Genomic DNA, 24,586 nt, shown 5'->3' with positions numbered 1-24,586 from the left:
GGCGCGGATTTCCTCCATCTGGCCTGGGAATGTGGAGCCGTACAATCGTATTGGGAGCAGGTACATGCTGCGCTCCAGATAATGATCGCTGGCACCCTACCCATGGAGCCGGTAGTGATGCTGCTAGGGTACACCAAAAATTTGCCCAAGTCAGTTCGCAAATTTGTCGACCTTGCGCTACTCCTTGCTAAGCGGAGAATAGCTTGCAGATGGGGAAGGGGGAGAGCACCAAAATTTAAGGACTGGCTTGACGACCTCACATACTGCCAGGACCAACATGGCGTTTATGCAGAACTGTTGCCTGCCAGGTGCGCTCCTCGTGACTTTTGGTCCCCCCTGCAGGTGTACTGGCTATCTCAAGCGACCCATAGCGACTCCTCTGGGGATGACGAACCGGTTCCGGGCCCGTGAGCGCGTGAGTGCTTTACATTACATTCAACATGCTACTTTACACGTGCCGGGTGGTGCTTCACACCGCCTGGATTTAGGTGAAAGGACATGTCTGGGGTACACCCACCGAACTCTTGCTGTTGGAGTACCTGGGAAATCCGGAGGACTATGTGTTGTTGCTTCAGGGAGGGGCCTCTCTTACTCTTCCTCCACTTGGGGTGGGGGTGACGGACAAACACACTGGGTATTACGCGTACACGACGCTCCAGATGACACCAGGGACGGGGGGCACTATGCACTGCTTCACACTATACTGTATCCTGATACTCCATACATTTGTCCTTAGATGAGTCCCTCAGCGAAGACGCATACGTCTGGTGTATGTATGATACACTGACACACATGATAACGCGGCCAGCTACCTGGGCGGTGCGTAGACGAGCTCGTGTTGGGGTACTCCGGTGATGCCGGCCCTACATGCCTGCCCGCCCGATTGCACTGGGAAGGACAGATGCTGCTTTCCTTACCACGTCCCGGTCTTTGAGGGGGGGGAGGGATCCTAGAATGTTGGCCTCCTGCTGCTGTACATGGAGTTATATGCCTGTGTTTTCTTTTCATTTGGGTAGTTGATACCTCTCTACTGTATGTACCACGCTTATTATTGTATTGGATTGTACATGCTATCACTGTCATGTCTATGTTCTGATCGCAACTAATAAAAATGTTTAATAAAAAAAAAAAAAAAAAAAAAAAAAAAATAAGTTGCTCTCCGTTATCCTTTATGCTTTGTGCTGCAGATCTGGACTGTGCACAAAAAAGGCAATTATCGACATTTTGTTAACATTTTCTTTAAGCATATCCCCAGAAGAAGGGTTCTTGATGAACTCGAAATGCATTGGGAATTTATGAGATTTGGATAATATGCATTTTCAATGAAAAATGTATTGAATACATTATATGTATGCATTTATTTTGATTTTTGTGAACAACAGATTGAGTTGTATGTCAACTGTTCATTTCAGTTTGTGTTTTATCCTTGGTTTATCTAAATGAATGAATTCTTGAATACAATTTATGAATTATTTGTTTCCTTTAAATTGTAAAAGAATTTTGCATAAGCTTGTGGAACTTTTAAAAGGCTTTTCAGCCTATCTGCAGTGCTACATGCAGTCTGTGGTTTCCACAGACTCACTCTTGATGACCTATCAGATTCTAGACATGATTCCTTGAACATGGAGACCTGTGATCCTTTTCCTTATTGTGAATTTAGACTCATCATTTTAGCTAATGAAACTATTGATTAGGTACAGATACAAATATTCGATAGGTTTTCCAACACACATATAAATAAAGACACATGCTTGCTTTGCAAAGTAAAGAACACATATCTTACATTATAAATATGCAGTAGCATGGGACAGTCCTTCAGGAAGGATGTCATAGGGAAGCACAGCCGAGGGACTAAAGTCAGGTCAAGTTGATGGCTAGCCCCACCCTCTCTTGACCGAAAGCGTCACTGACAACAGGCAAAGAGTTCCGAGCTCTGAGGAACCATAGAAGGAAAAAAACTGCAAAGGTGGGGGATGGGAAACAAACTAGCAACAAGCGGAGAGCCAATACACTGCAAACGTTGCCAGAGACCTTTCCTAAGGCCTTCATGATGTTTAAATACTGCCTCTGCCTGTCATGTTATGTTATGTTTTCTAGTTTTATAAAGTACACATTCACCGAAAGGTCTCTTAGCCCTAAAACTACAGAAGCAAAGCTACAGTTATACGCTCTTACTGGTCATGACCCAGAAGTCCCACCCTTGTCCAAGGCTTGCTTGCTTCTCACAGTGCCCCAGCTGCCACAGACCTCTTCACCACAGCCTTAAGGGAATACACCTCACAGGTCCCCTTGTAGCCACCTCATACCACGAATACCTTGCTGATTCTTGACAGGACTGATCTAAATAAACCAGCACTTGATGGTGCTGACACAAAGCCCACTCTATTTATTAGACACTAGAGCTCAAGTCGACAGCTAAGGGTCTCATGCAATACCTTAACATGCCCTGCTTGTCAAACAAGAACAGGAAGGGTCTTTTTCAATTCAAAATAATTCTGAAATTATAGGAGCTTTACACTGGCATTGTATTTTCCTTTAATGAGGAAATAGTGACCATAAATGTGGGAGTACCATTGAGTGAAAGCGTGAAGGATCCAAAAATAAGATACAAGTCGGTGGTGTGTCAGTAGTGAAGTTATAAATATTAATTGTCTACCTTCTTTTCAACAAAGTGATTGAAAACCTTTTGAAGTTGGTAAATAAAAAGCAGAGAATCTACTCCTCACTTTGTATTCCTCCCTGCTTTTCAAACCAAGGATTCATTCTTAGAAGATGTGAAGCAGATACAATGGGAATGTGCCTAGCTCTAGTTCTGGTAAGTTCCAATTCTTCTAAGGACATGGAGGCGAGGATTGTGCCTTCTTCCTTCACTTTATTTTCATAGCAGAAAATTTAAAACACAACCAAAAAACTACTACTCCCATGAACACCCGGGAGTAGAACAACAATTTCACAATAGTCCTTCAGCACTGTCCATTGTCCAACCTCCACTTGATCCCTCCTCAGTGCTTCCTCTTCGCCTTTCTTCGTGCAAACAGCCTCTCTCGGAACGTCACGCATCCTGCTTGGACCCATCGTACCCTGCAAAAACAGGCAACGTCAGAACCAAGTCAAAACATCAGAAACCAGAGGCAACACTGAAGAGACATTGGTTCTACGCAATCAATGACCATAACTTCAAACAATATAACCAGCAACATTTCAATAAATCACAAAGAGCAGTACTTACTCCAGAACGGGGAGGGTCAGTGGGTCTACCAGACGCCGGCAGGGATAATCCTCCCCTCCGTGTCATTAATAGAATTGGAACTTACCAGTACTAGAGCTAGGCGAATTCCCATTCTATGTCAGGACCGGAGGCTCAAATTATGTCAGTTCAAAGCTTATCCACCACCAGCTGAGCCACTTCCAGTACTGCCTTAAAATAGAACCTCTTAAAGGTTGAATCCGAGGACCAGTTGGCTGCACGCATGAGGTCTTCTAACCGTGCTCTGAGTGCAAACGCTTTTGAGGTCATTGCACCTCTCGCTGAATGTGCCCCAAACTACTTTGTATCAATCCCCACCTCCTGCATCACCCAACGCACCCATCGGCCATATTTGGGAAAGAAACTGCGTTGAATGGCTTGCGAAGTGCAATAAGCAACTGTCTTTCACCAGGAGGCCGAACCTCCTCCGTTAATACCTCATGAGCTCGGAGGCATTGCACCACACACAATTTGACGGATTCTCGAAACGCGGGGTAAGATATCACCCAAGTATGGCACTTAGGAGCATATTAACAAGGAATAGCGATATTTATCGCTAAATGCGCTTAGCCCATTTTTTTTATCGCTGCATAAGTTAGCGGAGAAAATATGCTATTAGCAACATTTTTCTCCATTGTGCTAAAATATCCAGCGAAAGCGTCGAAATGCGTGAAATCCAGCGATATTCACGCATTAACGCCAATGGGGACTTAACCTGACAATCCACCTCCCATTGGATAAACAGGTAAGTCATGTTTTTAGCAGGTGTTAGATTATAGCGATAATGGCGCTTAGCACAATTTTTTTTATCGCTTCGCCTGCCTTGATAATAGGCGATAGCTGTGTTAGTGACTGCTTTCAGTCGCTAACAGTTTGGGTACACCCACTTTGCATGTCACGAGTGATAAATATCGCTGACATGCAAAGCGGGCCCCAAACCGGTCGCTATCGCCTAAAAGCTGTCGCTAACTACTGTTAGCGACAGCTTTCTGATAGGGCGATCAAAATATCGCCGCTTTAGCGGCAAAAAGTGCCGTTAAAGCGGCGATATGGCCCTTACTAATATGCCCCTTAATCCTTCTACTAACCATGAAAGAAACCCCATCCGGGGAGAATACTCTGGCTGAGACATCAAGGGCCCGTATATCCGACACCCGTCTGCAAGAGATCAGATATAAGAGAGTCGCCAACTAAGCCGAAAGCTCCTTTCAAGACAAGAATCTATTCAGTTGCCAGGACAGGAAAAAGGTTCAGCACTACATTTACATCCCACAATGCGGAATAGCATGGTTCTGGTGGGAGGGAGAGGCGGATGCCTCTCTGAAGTCTGCACACAAACGGGTGCTCCTCCACTGGGGATCCCTGAATGGGGGTGTGACCCACTGATATCACAGAGCGGAAAGTATTGATATAGCGGTAGGCAAAAACCTTGTTCCACTAGATCTGCCAAGAAATTAAGAATGTGGACTACATCTGTGCCCACGGGATCAACATTCCGTCGCAGACACCAATGGAGGCATCTGTTCCAGGCGGAGCAGCATCTCGTTGTTGTACTGTCTGCCCCTGCCTTGGAGAGCCAGGACTCAGCGTGTCCCGAAAGGCCCAGGAGCCACCAGCGACATCTGAGATCCTCCAGGCCATCAGCTGTAGTGATCCTTCCACCACCATGTGGGGAGGATTGAGGTCCGGATCCAGAAGAATGTGAGGAAAGTGGGGGATTTGGATTGGATAATCCCAGGAAAGTTCCAGAAGAACTGGAAACCACACTAGAGACCTCCAAAGAGGGGTGATTAGCACCACCTCCGCCTGTTGACAACGCACCTGAGAGGATACCCACCTGATCATGGAGAAAGGGGGAACAAATAACCCCACTTCTGGTGCCAGTCTTGCAGGAATGCATCCGTCGCTTCCGCCAACGGATCTGGCCTCCAGGTAAAAAACTGCAGTAACTGATGATCCAGCGGTGATGCAAAGAGGTCGACTGAGAATGTACCCCAACTCTCCGCTAGCTGAGAGAACAGCGGGGGATTTAGCTTCCAACTCCTGGCATCCAGCAGGTGACGGGAGTGCCAATCTGCCACCTCGTTTGCCCGGGCCAGGATATACTCCACCGTGACGGAAACCTGATTGTCCAGGCAAAAATTCACAAAGTCCTTGGCGAGGTTTGACAACGCACAGCACCGGGTACCACCCAGGTGGTTGATATACCGAACTGCTGAAACGTTGACCATCTTGAGGAGAACACAGGACTGCACTCTGTCCTTGGTCCAGCATTGCACCGCAAACTAGCCCGCTTGAGGTAGTTGATGTGCAACGATTGCTCGGGTACTGACCAGGCACCACTGGTTATAAAATCCCTGCATCTGGCTCTCCAGCCTGTCCAACTCGCGTTTGGCTCTATCACAATATCTTGGGCGGACCTAAAGATCGTACGCCTGTTAGAAATGGAATTTTTAGCAGGCTAAGGCATGTGCCAAAGCCAGGCAGAAACCACCACTCTAATCAGGATAAGGGAGTTACACTCCTAAAATAACCCCTGCTCATCCCCTTGGTAGCTTGACACGAGCAGTCAGGCTTATCTTAGAGGCAGTGTGTAAAGCATTTGCACATAACCAACAGTAATACAGTGTAAGCACTACAAACGGACACCACACCAGTTTAGACAAATATCGAATATTTATATATACTTAAGACAAGACCAAAAACTATAAAAATCCCCCACACAATACTGAAAAATCCACAGTTATCAAAATACGCTTTAAAAACAGTTCCTTTATGTTGATAGCTCTGTCCGGGGCTGTCATGGCGTCGTGAGTAAACAAATTGAAACAGTTCTGTCTGACAGCGGCGTCAGGGGTCAGCTACGGTGTCGAGAAGACCCACAAACAGTACCTTTTAGAAATGTAGGGCTTCGGCGACCTCTCGTTTAGCTTCCGAAAGCACAGCATCCGCAGGAGTCGGTTCCGGAGTCGGTGCAGAAGTCGTCGGGGCCCTCGAAGTCACATGCGCTGCAGATCGATCTCCTCTCGTTTGTAGACAGGAGCGCTGGTGTCGGCAGGAGGCAGGTGCTGCGGTGCGAAGTGCAGCGGTGCGGCGTGTGGTGCCCTCAGGTCGCAGGGCGAGCAGTGGCTCGGTGGCGGCGTCAGATGGAGTCGTCTGTGAGACCAGGGTCGCAGTGCAAAGTGAATGCGGTGCTCGTCACGGTGCTGGCAGGTTGCGGTGCAAGCAGCTGCATCGTCGTTGCTGAAGCGCTGTCCTCAGCTGACGGACTGGAGTCAAATGATACCGGCGTAGGTAGGCCAAGGCTGCGGAATGGGATGGGGGTGGTGCGTCGTGTAACTTTACGAGCAGTGCCCTCGCACCACGGTGCAAGCAGCAGTCTCGATTACGGCGTGGAGTGGCGTCGACAGGGATGCCAAGGCGTCATCGTGGAACAAGGCGGTGTGGAGTGCGATGCCCATAGGTCGCGGTGCGAGCAGCGGCTCAGTGACGGCATCAGAAGGCGTCACCGGTGAGACCAGGGTCACGTTGCGGCAGCGCCCTATGCAGTGCCTTAAGGACACAGAGTCGGCAGAGGCATTATGGACAGCTTTGGGTTGCTTTTTCTTCTGTTGCAGCACAACACACACAATCCCCAGTGCTGAGGGCAGAAGAGCTTGAAGTCTTTGCTGTTCCTGAGACTTCTTGAACTGGGTCAAGCTCTACCTCAAGCCCTTGGAGAAACTCACAAAGTGGATTGCAGAAATTTCGGTCCAGTCCTTTCACTGCCCAAGACAGAAGCAGCCACTGCAGGCCAACACAGCAAAGAACACAGCAATGTGGTAGTTCCTTCTCACGGGTTCTCCAGCTCTTCTCCTTGACAGTCTTCTTGGTTCAAAAGAGTTCTAAAGTTCAGAGGTCTGGGCCCCAATATTTATATCCCCAAATCCTTTGATCTCTTCGGCAGAGAGTGCCTGTGCCCAGCCAGAACCAGTTCTGCCTTCTCTGATGTGACCTCCTGGCAGGTGGTGGGGACGGCATTGTCAGAGGCAGACCAGGCCCTTTGAGGTGCAAATAAATCTCCTCCCCCATCCCCCATTTCAGCTCAGGTCTATTCAGCCTTTTCCTGACACACCTAGACTATCTGGAGCCACTCCTGGTCCCCAGCCTTCTGTCATCCAAAACCCAGACAGGCAATCCACATTCCAGCAGAGGCACACGGGATGACTGAGAAAGAAAATACCTACTTCCTAAAAGTGGTGTTTTCAAACACAGAATGTAAAAATCACCTTGACTAAAAGATGCATCTCAAGATTCTGAGTTCAGGCATACTAAACTTTATTTTCTTACCTAATCCCCCTGGCTGGTTAAGTTTATAAGATGTTATAAACAAACTTCCCATTCTGTCCTATTGGGGTAGCCTTGCAGTAGCGGAAAATGAAATGGGCCATAATTCGCTACCAGGACATGCCACACACACCAGGGCATGTCCTACCTTTCACATACACTGCACCCTGCCCATAGGGGTACCTTGGGCCTGCCTTAGGGGTGGCTGACATGTAAGAAAAGTGAAGGTTGGAGACTGCCATGTGTGTGCACTAGCCAAGTCGACATAGCAGTTACAACTGCACGCAGACTATGCATTGGCAGGTCTGAGTTACCTTTTCAGGGCTAAGCACATGGGTGGCACACTCAGTGCAGCAGGCCCACTTGTAGCATTTGGTTTACAGGCCCTGTTACACTCAGTGCACTTTACTAGGGACTAACAACTTAATCAAACATCTAATCATGGAAACACCAATCCATAACACAATTTATCACAGGGGCACTTGCACTTTACCACTTATCAGCAGTGAGAAAAGTACACAGAAACGCTAAGCCAGCACAAACAGAGTCAAAAACTAGGAGTTCAGAAAGCAAAAACTCAGGGGAAACACTCCAAAAGATGCCAAGTCTAACAATGCCGATTTCATGCCTCCATGGGCCACCACGCCATCTCCTCCTTCTCCTCTGCCAAGAGAGGGACAGACTTCGGATAAGTTAGACCTCCCCAGAGATGGTGTGCTTTGAGCAGCTGCAACGCGTGGTAGTGTAGATGGCCAGGAAAGATGGCCTGGATCGAGGATGAAAGGAGCCCCACCAAGCGGGCCAGCTGACGCAGTGAGGTATGGGATTTGGCCAACGTTTGGCGCAACTCATGCCTGATCGTTGCTATTTTCCTGGCAGGCAGGCTCAGTGTCCACAAAATGGAATCTACTGTGAAACTTAGAAATGTAGTGCTCTGCACTGGGGACTGGAGAGACTTCTTTTAGTTGATAACAAACCCCAGCCCTTGAAGCAGGTTGACTGTACTGGGGACTGGAGAGAGTCTGATGGCATTGAGCCATCAGGAGCATGTCATCGAGGGAGACGATCAAACTAATGCCCTGAGCCCTGGGAATTCCACTGCCAGCTGAAGGACCTTGGTGAAACACAAAGGCTCTGAGGAAAGACCGAAAGGCTGAGTGGTAAACTTGAACACCTGACCGTCCCAGGCGAACTCAAGGAATCAGCGGTGCGGGGGAAAATTGGAATTGAGAGGTACGCAGCCTTCCTATCCAACTGGAACATCTAGTCGCAAGATCTCAATACATCCCTGAGGAGGTGGATTTTGAAATGGTGGAAAAACACCCACTCGTTGAACTCAGTCAAATTGATTACCGGTCTGCAGCCCCCATCTGGCTTGTCGACCAGGAAAAAATTGCTGAGATAACCTTGGGGGTGCTCTTGAGTGCAACTAATAGCTCCTTTTTGGAAGAAAGCTGAGACCTCTTTGCCTACCAGCTCTGCATCGCGCTGCAGGAAAGAGATAGGGTGAGGCCGGGACAACTGCCGAGGAAGGCCATGGAACTCCACTTGGAAGCCCTGAACCATCTGCAGCACCCACGCGTCACTCGTGAGAGAGACCCATGCTGGGAGAAACTGTGCCAAATGACCACCCACTTACAGGCGTGCCGAAGGTGTCACACTCAACTTTGTTAGAATTATTGGATTGTCCCTTGAAACGTCCACAACCCCGGAACTTCTGTCTCTGGTGGGCTAGAAGGTGTTAAATCGGGAACCATCCTGGTACTGCCCGTGTCCGGAGCCTTGTCCCCTGTCAGGGTTGTGATAGGAGATTTCCAGACCTTAGTCAACAATCTTTTGCCATGTGGAAGTGCCAGATTTAGAAGTATGGTACCTGCATTTTTAGCCTTTGGATGGGTGAAGCGGCATAGTGGGCAACCTACGTATGTGCACAGGTTCACTCTACATGTTGATGTCTCAAGCTGTTCCTTTAAGATCTCTGAATATAGTCTAAGTTCAAAACCGCTCCATACCATATGTTGAAACCCTGTGTCTGTAGTTGTCTCAGATGTCTAATTGAGATTGGTGTGAAGTAGGAAATTAACTGTATATTTAAAGAAAGCATTTCTTTATACTATATGTGTATATTCTAATATTTGGCCCCATTCTGAGTCGTCAAGGTCCCTATTCAAGCCCATTTCCCGTTTTTCTTTCAGGACATTTAGGTTACTTAGGGTGATGTTTGTTAGGGGTTTGCAGAACAAAATCACAGCTCTTTACCTGCCTGTGCTCTCTTGAGTATGTGAATCGTAACAACTTTAGTGTTTGTGGCTCAGTATCTATCCCACCAACCCCCTATAAGGCCTCCTACAATTATAAGACAGTGCATGGATGGAGGAGGCTGATCTACTTGTTGAAGGCAGGTGACATTTCATATTATTGTTCTTTCTTGTCTTCTCCTGGCCTGCTGGCCTACTGAATGACCTTGGCCCACTGGAATGTCTTCCACACATTCTCCAGTCAGCTGAGCATAGTCCATGTATTTCTTAGATTGAGTTGGCTTCTGTTGACAGTCACAGTCTAGCTCTTAATGCAAGTCGCCCTTCCGCTCTCCTTCTGGCTAACATCGACCGAGCCTTTGATTAAGTCAGCTGGATATACTTATTTATCCTCCTGAAGCACCTTAACTTTGGCCCCAAATTTAAGTCATATATTCGCATGTTATACTATGGGCTAACTGCCTCCGTACGTATATCTGGTACGGTGTCCTCACCATTCCCGATAAGTGGAGGTACCAGACAAGGGTGCCCCCTGTCTCCATTATTGTTTGCTCTGGCCATCGAGCTGCTGGCACCGTGGGTACACGTGGACACGCAGAACAGGGGCTTTGAATGGTCTGGTGAGGTCTCCAACAGAATCGCTTTATATGCGGATGATGTCCTCTTCTTCTTGACTGACCCTCGGAGATCGGGCTCCCGCATGGTTTAAATTATGCGTATTTTTGGTGAGACCTCAGGGCTCTTTATGAATGCTAATAAGTCTACACTGTGGCCTCTGAGGGGGCCTGTGGCCAATTATACATGGGGCTCAGACCTCTCTCAGACTCAGGAAGGCATGAAATATATAGGGTTCTTCATAATCGACCGACAGGAGATCAAGTCGATACAGTCCTCGCTAGGGTCAAGGGGAAGCTAAAGTTGTGGGCGGGTCTGCCCTTATCCATGTACGGCCGCTCGGCAATCTCCAAAATTATATCCCTTCCTCGGATCCTATATCAACTACAAAATCACCCCTACCCTATCCCACAAATGTGATTTAGACAACTGAATGCTATGCTTAATGGGTTTCTGTGGGATGGAGGAGCAATAAGAATAGCAATTCGCACATGCGTCCTCCTCACTTACTGTGGACATCGTGGCCGCCGGCATTCAGTCCTACTACGCTGCTTCTCACCTACAGATTCTGAACGACTGGTGATATTGCCCCAGGGACGAGCCGGCCAACACGCTGGAGGGATGGCTTCTGGGCTATCCATCACTATACAAATACTTGTACGGCAGCCCCAGCTCCCATGCTCTACCACCGGCTACCAAAGTGGTACTGTCAATATGGCGTCAATCTCTTAGCCGTATAGGCTGGTTGAATCGTCTTACAGGTGAGGTCCCGCTATGGTGCAATCATCTTCTACCAAAATAGCAACGGTTACAATGGTTCAGAGGCTGGGACTGAATCAGTATCTCCACTATAGCAGACGTTCTATGGGGTCTCTCTCCCAAATTCTTCCTGGACCTTCAAGATGAATTTTCCATTCCACGCACTCAGTTTTACAAATACCTGCAGGTCTGTCATGCAATTACTCCCTATCTCAGGGATCTCACCGCCCTTCCCGAATTTAGTCCATTGGAGGGGAAACTCCTTATGGATGACTTGGGTGATCACAAAATATCTAAAATATACCACACACTAGTCACTCATAGATCATCAACACTGCAATCCCTTAGGGAAGCTTGGCAAACAGATCTGGGCCCTATCGACAATCATGATTGTAGGAAGGCGCTGAAGTCCCCTTGAGGGACTGCTGTACCAACATAGAACATATTTTACCCGACTGAGGCTTTACAGGGCTGGTCTTATTGCCTCCCCAGTGTGTCTCTGTTGCGGAGTAGAGGCCACCTCACCCCCACAGTGTGAACTTGCCCAGTTCTTGACAGGGGTGGGAAGGGTGTGCATAGATGTCTGGCTGATGTGCTGGGTTTGGCCATACCAAGCACACCACGGCTAGCATTACTACCCATTATATTTTACCATGTGAGCCAAAGATGGTACCCAAAGTTCTACTTGTCCAAGCCCCGCCCTGATGAAGACCTTTGTTAAACATATCGCGCTGGGTCCTACTCATTGAAGGTCGAACGCGTTGGCTCTCTACAAAGAGAGTTTCAGAGCAACCAAACTAAACCCCTTCGCTCTATAGGCGCACCAGAGCTGAATGGGTGACACTCTCAACTTGAGTTTGTAAATAACTCTCTGACCTCTCCAGGACCTTTATAATAAATGCTATTGAGGGCAGAATAAGACAAAGTCCGATCATACTGTAAAGCAGTAGGACTTATTTATGTTGGAAATGATATGTTTGTAAAACACTTTTACAATCGGGATCACTGTTACTTGTATGTATTAATGTTACATGGTTTTAGGCCACATTCACGTTTGTGATGTAAATAGTGTCTATGTCTTTTGTATTTGTGTTTAAAGTATTTCAAGCATCGAAAAAAACAAAAAGAGGGTTGTATGTCTTAAAGTGTAACGTGATGATTACCTCTTTTTTGCTTATTGAAAATAATGAATAAATCCATAAATAACTGCCACGTCACGGTGGGCGTGTTGTGCGGAGGACGGCCGGGGGCCGTCCGAACCACGCCCACGCCATAAATCACCCGCACCGCGGCGGAATTTTCGCCGCGGTCAAGGGGTTAATTGAAAAAACCATTGAGGCATAAGTGAAAACCGATTGACGGTGTCAGAGGTATTGTGTTTTTGTTGATAGAATTTCATCCAAGTGCCTTTATTTTGTAAATTAACATTCTTTTGGGGCGGATGGGAAGAGAGGCAGGATGCCAATCTATATGGTTCTTTAGGGATAGATTGTGGGCAGCAGGATAATTGGAATGGTCTTTTGGGCAGAGTACCCACTGAGCTATCCCAAAAAGAATAATGAAGACTTAAAAAGGTACTTTTACAATAAGTGCCATTGTCTGTTGCAAAATTTCAATTTATATGCTACAAAGATATAGTATCAATACCACAAAATCCTGGGGGGGAGAAGGGAGTGGAGTCGGCCCACCAGGCAATTAATTTTAATAAATCTCGGGCCCACCGCCCACAATGTATGTGTTAGGCCCAGAGGGACACTTTTTAAATGAAATTTATGGCCACCTGCCCTCAGAGCATGCAGTGGGCCCATGGGGCAGTTTTTCTAATTACATTTCGAGCCCACAAGCATACCGCAGTCCCAGCAAGCACTTAAATTTAATAAATCTAGGGCTCGCCGCCCATGGGGCACACAGCGGGCTCAGGGGGCTATTTCTGTATTACGTTTTGGGCGTGCAGCGGGCCCGATGGAGCAAATATTGTTATATTACTTTTTGAGCGTGCCACCCACGGGACACACGGCGGACCCAGGGGGGCAATTAATCGTATTAAATTTAGGGCCCACAGGGCATATGGCAGACCCAAGGGGAAAATATTGTTTTATTATATTACAGGCTTGCCGCCCACGGGGGATCAATAATTTTATTAAATCTAAGGCCTTGCACCTACTGGCCCTGGCGGAATATCTATTTTAACACATTTCAGGCCCTAGGGAGCAATAAACATTGCATTAGCCCTCAAGCCCCTGGCATGAAGTGATCAATATTTTTTAAAAGGGGCATGCCACTCTTGGGGCATGAGGTGGGCCTTGGGAGCTAAAAAATAATGCATAGGCCCCCTGCCCACAAGCATGCCGCTGGCTCAGAGGAGCAATACTTTAATTTAGAAGTCACCGCCCAAGTGCCAGTGCAAGGGCGTGGGGTCCAGTTGCTTAAGGATACAATGGTGGGGGTAAAGGCTGGTGCTTGGCAGTAGTGATAGTGGTAGGTCAGTGGTCAGTTTGTTGGGGGGAGGGTGGCAGGGTAGAGGGCAGTCTTTAGGCTGAAGCAGACAGTATTTGGGTTTTGTTTCGGGGGAGGTGGCAGTGTGATGGGGCTGTGGTTTTTCAGAGTAGCGTGATGGGGTATGTGGCAGTGTTGTGGGTCAGGATGACATGGAAAAGGGCTAGTCCGTTCCTTCTAACTCTGTTTTGTTCTTTTGTTTAGTTTCGGAGGGAAGAATCTACTGTTTCTAGAGCTGTTGGGTTGTCTGGTAACTACAATATATCCTTGCTGCTGTGTGGTTCAGGTCAGTCTTGGGTTCTGTACACTTGAGGAGAGATAGTGCATATGCTAAAACATGGAGTGCTGCAACCATATTTTTGAGGTCCTACTTTTCATGGATGGGAGTAACGTGGGTGCCACCACACAGTTTCCATCATATTATTCCTATCTATCCTAGACAATTCTTGCAAATGTGGAGATCGACCTCTTTTCTACCTCTTTTCACAGGAGTAGTCCAAAGTCAACTCATGGTTTGTGGTGGAGTTTTGCATTTTCTTGTGGCTTTTTTCAACAAATTATTACACTCAGAGTTTCTGAGTAAATATGATTCATAGCATTTGGGCAAAAGGCATTCCAGAAACTAATTGTTTGGTTGGGGTGTGCGATTTTGAGCCCATGCATTCATGTTTGGGTCTGTTCTGAACTGGTGGGTCTGTTCTGAACTGTTCCATGTTTTTCATTCCATGGAGCCACCAGTTATGCAAAGCACCTGGGTTTCAGCCTTTATTTTAGTTTTTTGTTGAGGGAGGGTTGGAGGATCTTTTGCATTTTTTATACACACTTTTACTTTGCCTTTTTCCTAATCACGTTGGATTACTGTACAGCAATGCATCTACCCCATAAGCATTGTTATCTGATATTATTCCTTTTTCACCTCCTGGCTGCAAATGCCTTAATATGCCTATATTTACACTCTGCTTGTATGAATTTGTTTCAAATGTTTTAGATTTCCTTTTCTTCTCTGGTGGCTCACTCTGCCTTTTTTTGTCATTTCTCAGCATCCATGCAACTTCATTTGAAAAAAATGTAAAGTTGTGTATTGTGGTTCCCTTTCAGTTCCCTTTGTCCTTTCTCATTTTTAGTTGCAGACACTTTAGAGCAGACTTGATCACTTTTTGAAAATAAATGTTGCCATATATTTTTTATGTTGCCCCAACCTCCCTTCCCCTTCCCACTGTCCCCCAGGGACAACTTAAACTTGCTACCCAAATAACAGCAGGCGATCGTCCCAGAGAGTACAGTGATGTGATGTATGCTGATGGTAGAGTACTGTTTTACAATGTGATGGTGGACCATGTTCAAAAGTACACAGTGGATATGCATGTGCGATCCCAAAAACACTTGAAGCCCCGCGCTTATACTTTAGACTCTCACTTGTCACCAAATCGTGCCTGTCAGATGACTATGAACTTGCTTTTCATAAAGTTTACAGCGGCCCGTGCTTTACACCAGGAAACAATAAATGATTGGGTCAATGTCTGCACAGCACTGAACATTCCATTGAGCAACACTGACCATCCTGTGTTGCGCAAGTTTCTCCATCCACTAGTACAGAATGCTGGAGCAATGCCTGGAAGTCATCAACTTCAAGAACATTATCTCCCAGAGAGGTATGTAGGAGCTAAGGATGATCTGAAAAACAATTGTGAGATCAGTGTCGAAGGAAGATGTGTGTTGAATGTTTTATTTGCAGTGATCTCTTCACAGAGAGTCCGTCAAATCCAAACACACCTCGCAGATTCAGTGTTCCTCTCACAGTGCTACCACAGAACTGTTGCGCAAGCAGTTGTTAGGGTGCTCACAGATTACAATATAATTTTCAGAACATTATTTCTTTTAAAACAGACAATGTGGCTTACAAGCTCAAGGCATACAACACTGTTGAGAGATCTACATACAAACCCAGTACATATCACCTGCTTGGCACACATTATGAGCCTTGTTGGAGAGTTGTTTTGTGGAGCAAAATTTTTCCTGCTGTACTTCTCACTAATTTTCTATATGGCTGGTAGCAGAAAGCAAAGGTACTTGAAAACCTTGCTGAGAAATATGGGATGAAATAACAGATGGCACATGACCCTTGCAGTGCCTGCTGGAATTCTAGGTTTGCTGCTGGCCAGTACCACTGCCGGCACTTTGATGCCTAGGCTGGGTGTGTTGAGTCTGAGATGCAACTCAGCAAAACTCTCCCAGATTCACTCCAAACATCTACAGAGCATTCTGAAACATGACATCAAAACTTGCATTACATTTCAATTGGACTTTGTGGCAGAAAAATGTTAAAACAGTTTACTTCTGATGGACATATTCCAGAGTCAGACACCAGTGACAATGAAGGTGTACGATTAACTGGAGGACCTCCACATGATCCTCACAAACAAGTCAGTCCTCACTCTGGAGTCACTGCGACCATTCCTAGAGACTACTACAGGCGCTAAATTGAGTCTAGCACAGAAAAAACTGAAACCAGCCCAGATTAATGAATTGTTTAAAAATGCCCTTGAAAAGGTGGGCAAGTCCATGGGGGAGGCCCAACTAGGCACTAAGGGCCCGATGTAGGTGGCCATTACCGGTCGGTAACGGCCGAATTCGGCCGTTACCGACCGGTAAATGGGTCATTGAGATGTAGGGGACCTTTTTTACAGAATTGGTAAAGTTACCGAATAGGTAAATTTACCGAATCTGTAAAATACCGAATCGGTAATTTTACCGATTCGGTAAATCTCACATGTAGGTGGCACTGCAAACAGTGCCACAGGCCTTTAGGACTCGGTATTTTACCACCCAATCCAATTGAGTGTTAAAATACCTAATCCAGGTGTGCATGCACATCTGTGCATGCACACCTGTGCCATGTGACACACAGACATGCCCTTAGGGCATGCCTGTGTGCCACATGGCACACATGCCTGTAATTAGGGTGCCAGAGGGTGTCAAAGTGACACCCCCTGTACCCTTGCAAAAATCGGTATTTACCGATTTGGTAAATACCGATTCGGTAATGCCCAGTGATTCCAATTGGCTTCAATGCCCATAGGAATCAATGGGCATTACCGATTCGGTATTTACCGAATCGGTAAATACCGATTCCATCCGATTCGGTAATTATAAAAATAAAATTACCTACATCTGCCCTCCTCTTATTTACCACTTCTTAAATACCGATTCGGTATGAATCGGTATTTAAGAAGTGGTAAAAAAGATTTACCTACTATCCAAGTACTGGTCGGTAACAGCCGAAAATACCGATTTTCGGCCGTTACCCATTCTGTAAATGTACCGATTCTGTAAATTTACCGATTCGGTAAAATGACTGAATCGGTAAAATTACCGAATCTGTGTTTTGAGATGTAGGGAGCACTGTAAACAGTGCTACAGGGCTTTAAGGATTCGTTATTTACCACCAACTATTAGTTGTTGGTAAATAACGAATTCCTATGTAAATGCAAATATGTGCATTTACACCTGTGCCATGTGGCACACATACATGCCCAAAGGGAATTTTTTATACACACTTTTACTTTGCCTTTTTCCTAATCACATTGGATCACTGTACAACAATGCATCTACCCCATAAGCATTGTTATCTGATATTATTCCTTTTTCACCTCCTGGCTGCAAATGCCTTAATATGCCTATATTTACACTCTGCTTGTATGAATTTTCTTCTCAGGTGGCTCACCCTGCCTTTTTTTTGTCATTTCTCAGCATCCATGCAACTTCTTTTGAAAAAAATGTAAAGTTGTGTATTGTGGTTCCCTTTCAGTTCCCTTTGTCCTTTCTCATTTTTAGTTGCAGACACTTAAGAGCAGACTTGATCACTATTTTAAAATAAATGTTTCCATATATTTTTTATGTTGCCCCAACCTCCCTTCCCCTTCCCACTGTCCTCCAGGGACAACTTAAACTTGCTACCCAAATAACAGCAGGAGATCGGTCCAGAGAGTAAGTGATGTGATGTATGCTGATGGTAGAGTACTGTTTTACTCTGCGTACAATGTGATGGTGGACCATGTTCAAAAGTACACAGTGGATATGTATGTGCGATCCCAAAAACACTTGAAGCCCCGCTCTTATACTTTAGACTCTCACTTGTCACCAAATCGTGCCTGTCAGATGACTATGAACTTGCTTTTCATAAAGTTTACAGCTGCCTGTGCTTTACACCAAGAAACAATAAATGATTGGGTCAATGTCTGCACAGCACTGAACATTCCATTGAGCAAAACTGACCATCCTGTGTTGTGCAAGTTTCTCCATCCACAAGTACAGAATGCTGGAGCGATACCTGGAAGTCATCAACTTCTAGAACATTATCTCCCAGAGCGGTATGTAGGAGCTAAGGATGATCTGAAAAACAATTGTGAGATCAGTGTTGCAACAGGGTGTCAAAGTGACACCCTGCCACCCTTGACTATTTCCCAATTTTTCCGAATCGGTATTTGCCGATTCGGTAATTGACATTCATTCCTAGGCCCATAGGAATGAATGGCAATTACCGAATCGGTAAATACCGATTTGGTAATTACCGAATCTTTCCGATTCGGTAAAAAATGATTACCTACATCTAATTTACCGATTCTAAAATACAAAATCGGTAAAATTCGGTATTTTAGAATCGGTAAAAACTATTTACCTACATCTAGCCCTAAATTCTTAAACAACTATGACTTTTCAACCCTGCATGACTCTGCATCCTGACAAAAGACAAGAGTGCTTATTCGGCCATCCCTGGTTTGAGCGAAGTTCCTGATCAGGAGATTTGCCTCTACTTTTAAAATATAGGCCCAGAAGAAGTACAGGCATCAGTTTCAGGGGTGATAGACACTGTCCTCCTTTGGCGTGGGTGGGCTGACCGCATTCCAGTCCTTTTACAGCTGGCAGCTGTATACAAAGACTGTGTGACCAAATCTGTAGATGCTTAAAGGAGCAACAGGTTTTACAAAATTATTTTGGCAGCCAGATGTCAGTCTCTTTTAGAACAATCCATTCAGGCATGTTTATTTTCACATTATAATCAGCAGCAGGATATTGGGCTAAATTTGGACTGCTCCGAAGAATTTCAAATTCATGATTAAAACATAAAGAAACAAGCACACAGGTTATGGGGGTCAGATTCATTAGCAGATTTATGTCATATATGTAAATCTTGACAAAAAGCAAATTGTCTTAATTGTTAATTAACCAATTACAATCAGGCCTTCTCATTCGAAATAGTTACATTATTACTCTCCACAAAGTAAGTACAAATCCATATGCAATGATGGCACAGTGCTCAAGTTGAAAGTAATTCAAACATAAATGCTACATGACACATAACATATATAGACTATGCAGTGTAGATACTGCCCACAATATCTTGGTGTAAACTTTCATGTTCTAATTTACCCTACAAAAATAATAACCTCGGGTTTTATGCTGAAAGTATAACAAAATAAAGTTCCACAGATATTTGTTTCTTACCACTACCTTCGAATGGTTCGAAAATGAGGTTACGACATGGAGTGCTCAAGAACCAAAGGCTCTCCCTAATGATGAAGTGGGGTGTTTGTGAAACAAGGAATGCCTCTTGCAAAACCCCCAAAAAGCATCCACTTGGAAGTATGAAGCCAATGGTGAGACCTCGCAGATGTTACATGGGGAAAAAATCTTATCCCCCCCTCCCCTCCCCCCCCCCCCATTAATATTCAGTTTTCACTCCTGGTACACTGCTCAAAGCCTTCATCAAAGTCATAAAGCACTACACAGCTCCAGAATGAAGGTATAGATGTAAATTAGAGGCCTAACTAGACTACATTTTCTCTATTGGGCGGTGGACTACTATTCTACATATTTGTTTTGGCGCTGGGCTAACGAGTCAAACTTTACTCCCTGGCAAGATTAATTTTCGATGGATATTAAGTTTTATTTAGGTCATCAAAATTCACCAAGAAAATTAGATTTAAAATGCTGTAGTTTCCTAGGTCGAGTGTGGAATAACGCTGAAAAAAATCGGTGTTTTTTTAGGAGGCCACAGATTTGGGTCAAAAGGGTTTTTACAGTATTTCAGATAAAGCAAGCATAAGCTGGTTGAAGATTTCTATCGATGAGGTGGTTTCTTTAGGACATCTGCTGCATAGTTCAATGAAAGAAATAAGTCCCCCATAGTATTATATTTTGTGTTGTACTTGTTTTAGAGAACTAATGACTAAAAATCTCATTAGCAGGACAATAAAGATTATGCGGCAGAGGAGAGCTCAATTATGAGCAGGCTTTACAAAATTATGTGGCAGCAAGAGGAAAATTGTGCTGATTAATACTTCTTTTTTTGTGATAATACTTAATTATTTTGTCAGTTTTACACGTTAACACTGTCTACGCAAAGGTTTCACCTCATAAGTACCAGTTTACACCCAAATACAGCAATAAGCAACCGAAAGGTGACCAGTCATCCTTTACTCTTGCACTGCGCAGCAACAAATGTTGAAGCGTTTAAGTAACTTTTGATCCATTTGAACTAGAAACATTTGTTTAAATCTGAAGATTATATTGGCTGTGATAAATTATGTGGCAAATGCAGCAAATCCATAATTATGCGGAAAAATGCATTATTCCAGTGGCCATGGTCCTTACATGTCCCATGTAGCTTTTTTAGAAAGCCAAAGAACATTTTGTGGTAAAAGCATTTATTGATAATTATGTTTCTCCACTTGTTAATTGTGGTATTACACAAATGTTTTTTTTAATATTCAGTTCATAGCATATAGAACAGGTAAAAATCATACATAAATCAATCAATATTCAATGTGCTGTAAAGAAAAAGAGAAAACATTACAAATAAGATGGCTAAAAAGTAGTCGGAGAACAATCAAAACAAGAGCAAGGACACTAATCAAAGAGCGTACGCTCCATATGTTGTATCATGGGCTGCCAAATCTTAATCCCTAATTTTTTTTCTGCAATGATTTAATACGATAGAGATTAAATTCTAGATGAAATACATTATAAAACTTTGCACGCCCCATTTCATACCATGGCGTCTCAGATTTCAACCACACAGAAGCAATACATAGTCGGGCGACTGACATAGCCATAAAAAAGAAAAATCTAAATGGATAATGAAGCTGAATAACATCTCTATCTTTACACAACCCAAATAGCATAATCTCTCTGGATATCATATCCTTAACACTTGTTGTTTGAGACAAAAATTGTGCGATAGATGAAAAAAAAGGTCCCAACACAGTACAATCAAAAAATATATGTACAATGTCCGCCGCCACGGTTTGACACCTGAAGCACTGCCCATCATAAGCATCGCCCCACTTCATCATTTTAACCGGTGTATGGTATAAATTAAACAAAGTTTTATAATGTTGGGCACGTAAGTTAGCAGTCAAAATAACTTTGCTAGCCATGTCAATTGATTCTTGAACAAACAGGCCAGGGTTGCCTAGTCTAATACTCCATTTCGAATCTTGAACCTCAATATCGTCTCGCTGCACGGCCAACAAAATATCATACAAAGTCTCAATCGTGGCCCTTGTGATCAAAGCTTCAAGAAGATCATTAGTTACTATAGAGAGAGTACTACAGTGCTTGAAAATAAAATCCCGTAGCTGTAAATATTTAAAAAAATCATTCTTAGAAATTGCATATTGTTCAGTCAGCTCCGCAAATGAAACAATAACCCCAGCATTGTAGACACCCCCTAAACAACAAATCCCTTTGTCCCCCCATGTCCTCATCTTAGTGTCCCAAAATATTGAGGGAAATAATTCTATGGAGTCAAAAGGAGTATAATAATTAATTCGATTAAGGGCATAATTTTACGAATCCATCTCCAACCTTTAAATGCTGCAGATACAGTTTTAAATCTTGTTCTTTTGCAATAACTTGGTTCAAGAAATCTAAGCAACAGTTGACGAGATCGGCATCTAATAACATCAAGTAAAATATTCGGGGTTTCGAACGGCATTATATCTCCCCCGGTGACCAAAATTTTCATATTTTGGAGAAGACAGACTAAATAATAAAAAGCAAAGTTCGGCACACCCCATCCTCCTCTTGACAGTGGTTGTAGCAATTGCAGTTCTTCTTTGCAGTAAAGTGGTATTACTGCACTTATAAAATGGTAATAGGAGGTTGTCTACAATTGCAGAATGATGTTAAAAGGGAGCAATCCACTTACCGAAAAATTAAAACAACTACTTTTCCTGTTGCATGTATGTTGCATGCTATGTCTCTTAGGAAACCTCTATATCATGCATTTGTTTAGTTGCTCAATGAGGCCTTAGGCATACGAGTTGTTACTCATTTGTAATATCTTATGCATTATTTCCATTATTGTGTAGTAGTATTACATTCATTGTGTGTAATTTGATTGTACGCGTTTAGCTCATATATTCATTTGAATAGCTAATGCTTAGGAAGGTTTATTTTTCTCAAAATAAACGTTTTAGATGGCATAATTGAGCTGTTCACATGCCTCTCTGTGACCCACAAAGGGCTCCCATATTCTAAGTAACCATGGGCGTAGTAGGCGTATTGGGGCTACGCGAAGCTACGCGAAGTGGGCAAGAAAATACGTCCACCTACGCTCTTCGCGTAGCCCCACTACATGCCACCCGCCTCCCTCCCGCCCTCCCTAAATACTTAAATAACATTTTTAAAAAGAATAAAAACCCCTTACCTTGTCGGCTGCGTCTCCGGGGCTCGCTCTCGTAAGCGTGCCGCCATCTTGGATACTAATGCGCATGCGCGGCTGCCCGCGCATGCGCATTTCTCGTGAGAAAATGCGCATGCGCGGGCGGCGCATGCGCATTAGTGTCCGAGACGGCGACGCGATTACGAGAGCGAGCCCCGGAGACGCAGCCGATAAGGTAAGTGGTTTTTATTCTTTTATAAAATGTTATTTAAGTATTTAGGGAGGGCGGGAGGGAGGCGGGTGGCGGGCAACTTCACTACGCCCACGGAGTGGGCGTAGTGTTGCCTGCTACGCCTAATTTGTAAATGACGAAGTAGGCAACACTACGCCCACTCTGTGGGCGTAGCGAAGTACTATGCCCAGGGTTAATTCTAAGACAACAGAGAGCACAGTGGTTTCTTGCAGAGCTGCGCCAAGGTCATCATTTCACAAACAGTCCTTCTACAAATGTATCAATTTCCCTTGCATCCTAGACAGGCCGACTGACTGGAAAATCAGATGAAGTTCAGGTAAGCATCGCCGCTGCCTTTATGGAAATATTGAACCCTCACGACAGTCTGCTGTTGATGCCTAATGATTAGGCATGTATAGATCCTTCAAAATGGACTACAGGGTCTCTATCCAGTAGCTCGTGAGCTACTGTAGCTCTCCAGCTAACACTGAGTAGCTCATGTGTGTGTGACTCAGCTTATTAAATTAGAAAGCTTTTGCTTGGTTGAATTAATATACATATAACAAAAGGAAGATTATACAACACTAAGAATGTTAGTAGCTATAAAAAAGTTTCATTGAACATAAGTAGCTCTCAGTAAACAGAAAAGTTTGGAGACCCCTGGTTGCCTGCTTTTATATTACTTGCATACTGTAATTTCATGTTAGCTGTAATATTATTGATTTCTGAAATTCTACTCTTGCATTTCATCTTCACTAAATTAGCCTAAAATTAGGTCTTTCAAAATATCAGTGAGTGTGCACTTGTTGGGAGACGTTGCAAGAATCTACAACAATAAGTCAAAATGCCTGGCAGATTCTGGCAGGTTGTGACATGCGCAGTACCAATTATCTCCAGGTACGTTCAATAGATGCATGGGTCGAAACTTCTCCATTTCTTCTACTCAAGTTGGTAAGTTGTTCTAACCGTGTGCTTGCCTGTGAATGAATGGCAAGAAGGATCTACCAGATTGTGTGCACAAAAAACTTTTGAAAGCATAAGACCCCTTCATCAGTCTCATACCTAAACCTTTTGCCGCCTGTGGCAGTCCGGTGTTTGCCACCCGTGGTGGCCACATGTAAGAGCGGGAGGGATCTGCCAGCGATTCCTGTCTTTGCTGCCCGCGACAGCCATAGCTAAGAGCAGGGAGGAGGCCGCCACCGCAAAACTCAAGCCGCTCGGGCTGGACTGCTGCCTCGCCCACCCCTGCTACGCCATTGCCCTTCCTCCATTCTCTAAATGAGGATCTTTGTTACATTAAGTGAAGAACATTTTGCAGAAACAGTGTCCCTAAGGGCTCTCTGTATTTTGATTTGTGAAGTCAACAATAGCTTTTTGCTCATGCTAATGACCACAGCTTTCCTGTGCATTAAAGTGATATTGCTACATTTGTAGAATGGTAATATGGCAATGTTTAAAATATCAGAATTTTGCTAACTGAGTGGCCATCAGCTTACCACAAATGTACTTTTTACACTCTCTCATTGTGGGCCTGAGATGCCATCAACTTACCAAGCCTAAGCCATTTTAATATCTCGTCCTACGTCTGCAAACATTTTATATCAGCTTATGCCGATTAATCGAAGGTTGGTGGGACCGATGGAAGAAAATATTAGGAAGCAAAGAACAATAATTTTCCTTTTTTCTCTTTTTCCCTCAAACTCGATCAGTTTCGCCCCTTTTCTCCTTCATTTTATATCTACTCTTCTTGGGATGCTCATGAGAAGTGGAAAGATATGAAGTAAAAGGTAACCACAATAGATCAGATTTAATTTTCTGAGAGAGGGAAAGAGTAGCAAATCTGTGTTCATCACAAATAAAGTGCCACCAAGTTAACGATGATAATTTAGAATTATCTTTCCAGCAAGATAAGATCACTTTAAATACAAGAGCGATAAAAGATCAAACAGCAAAAACTTAGGAGAAAAAACATCAAAAGCAGTGAG

The sequence above is a fragment of the Lissotriton helveticus genome, chromosome 7 (genome assembly GCF_964261635.1).
Source record: "Lissotriton helveticus chromosome 7, aLisHel1.1, whole genome shotgun sequence".
Lineage (NCBI taxonomy): Eukaryota > Metazoa > Chordata > Amphibia > Caudata > Salamandridae > Lissotriton > Lissotriton helveticus.
This window is presented reverse-complemented; position numbering follows the sequence as displayed.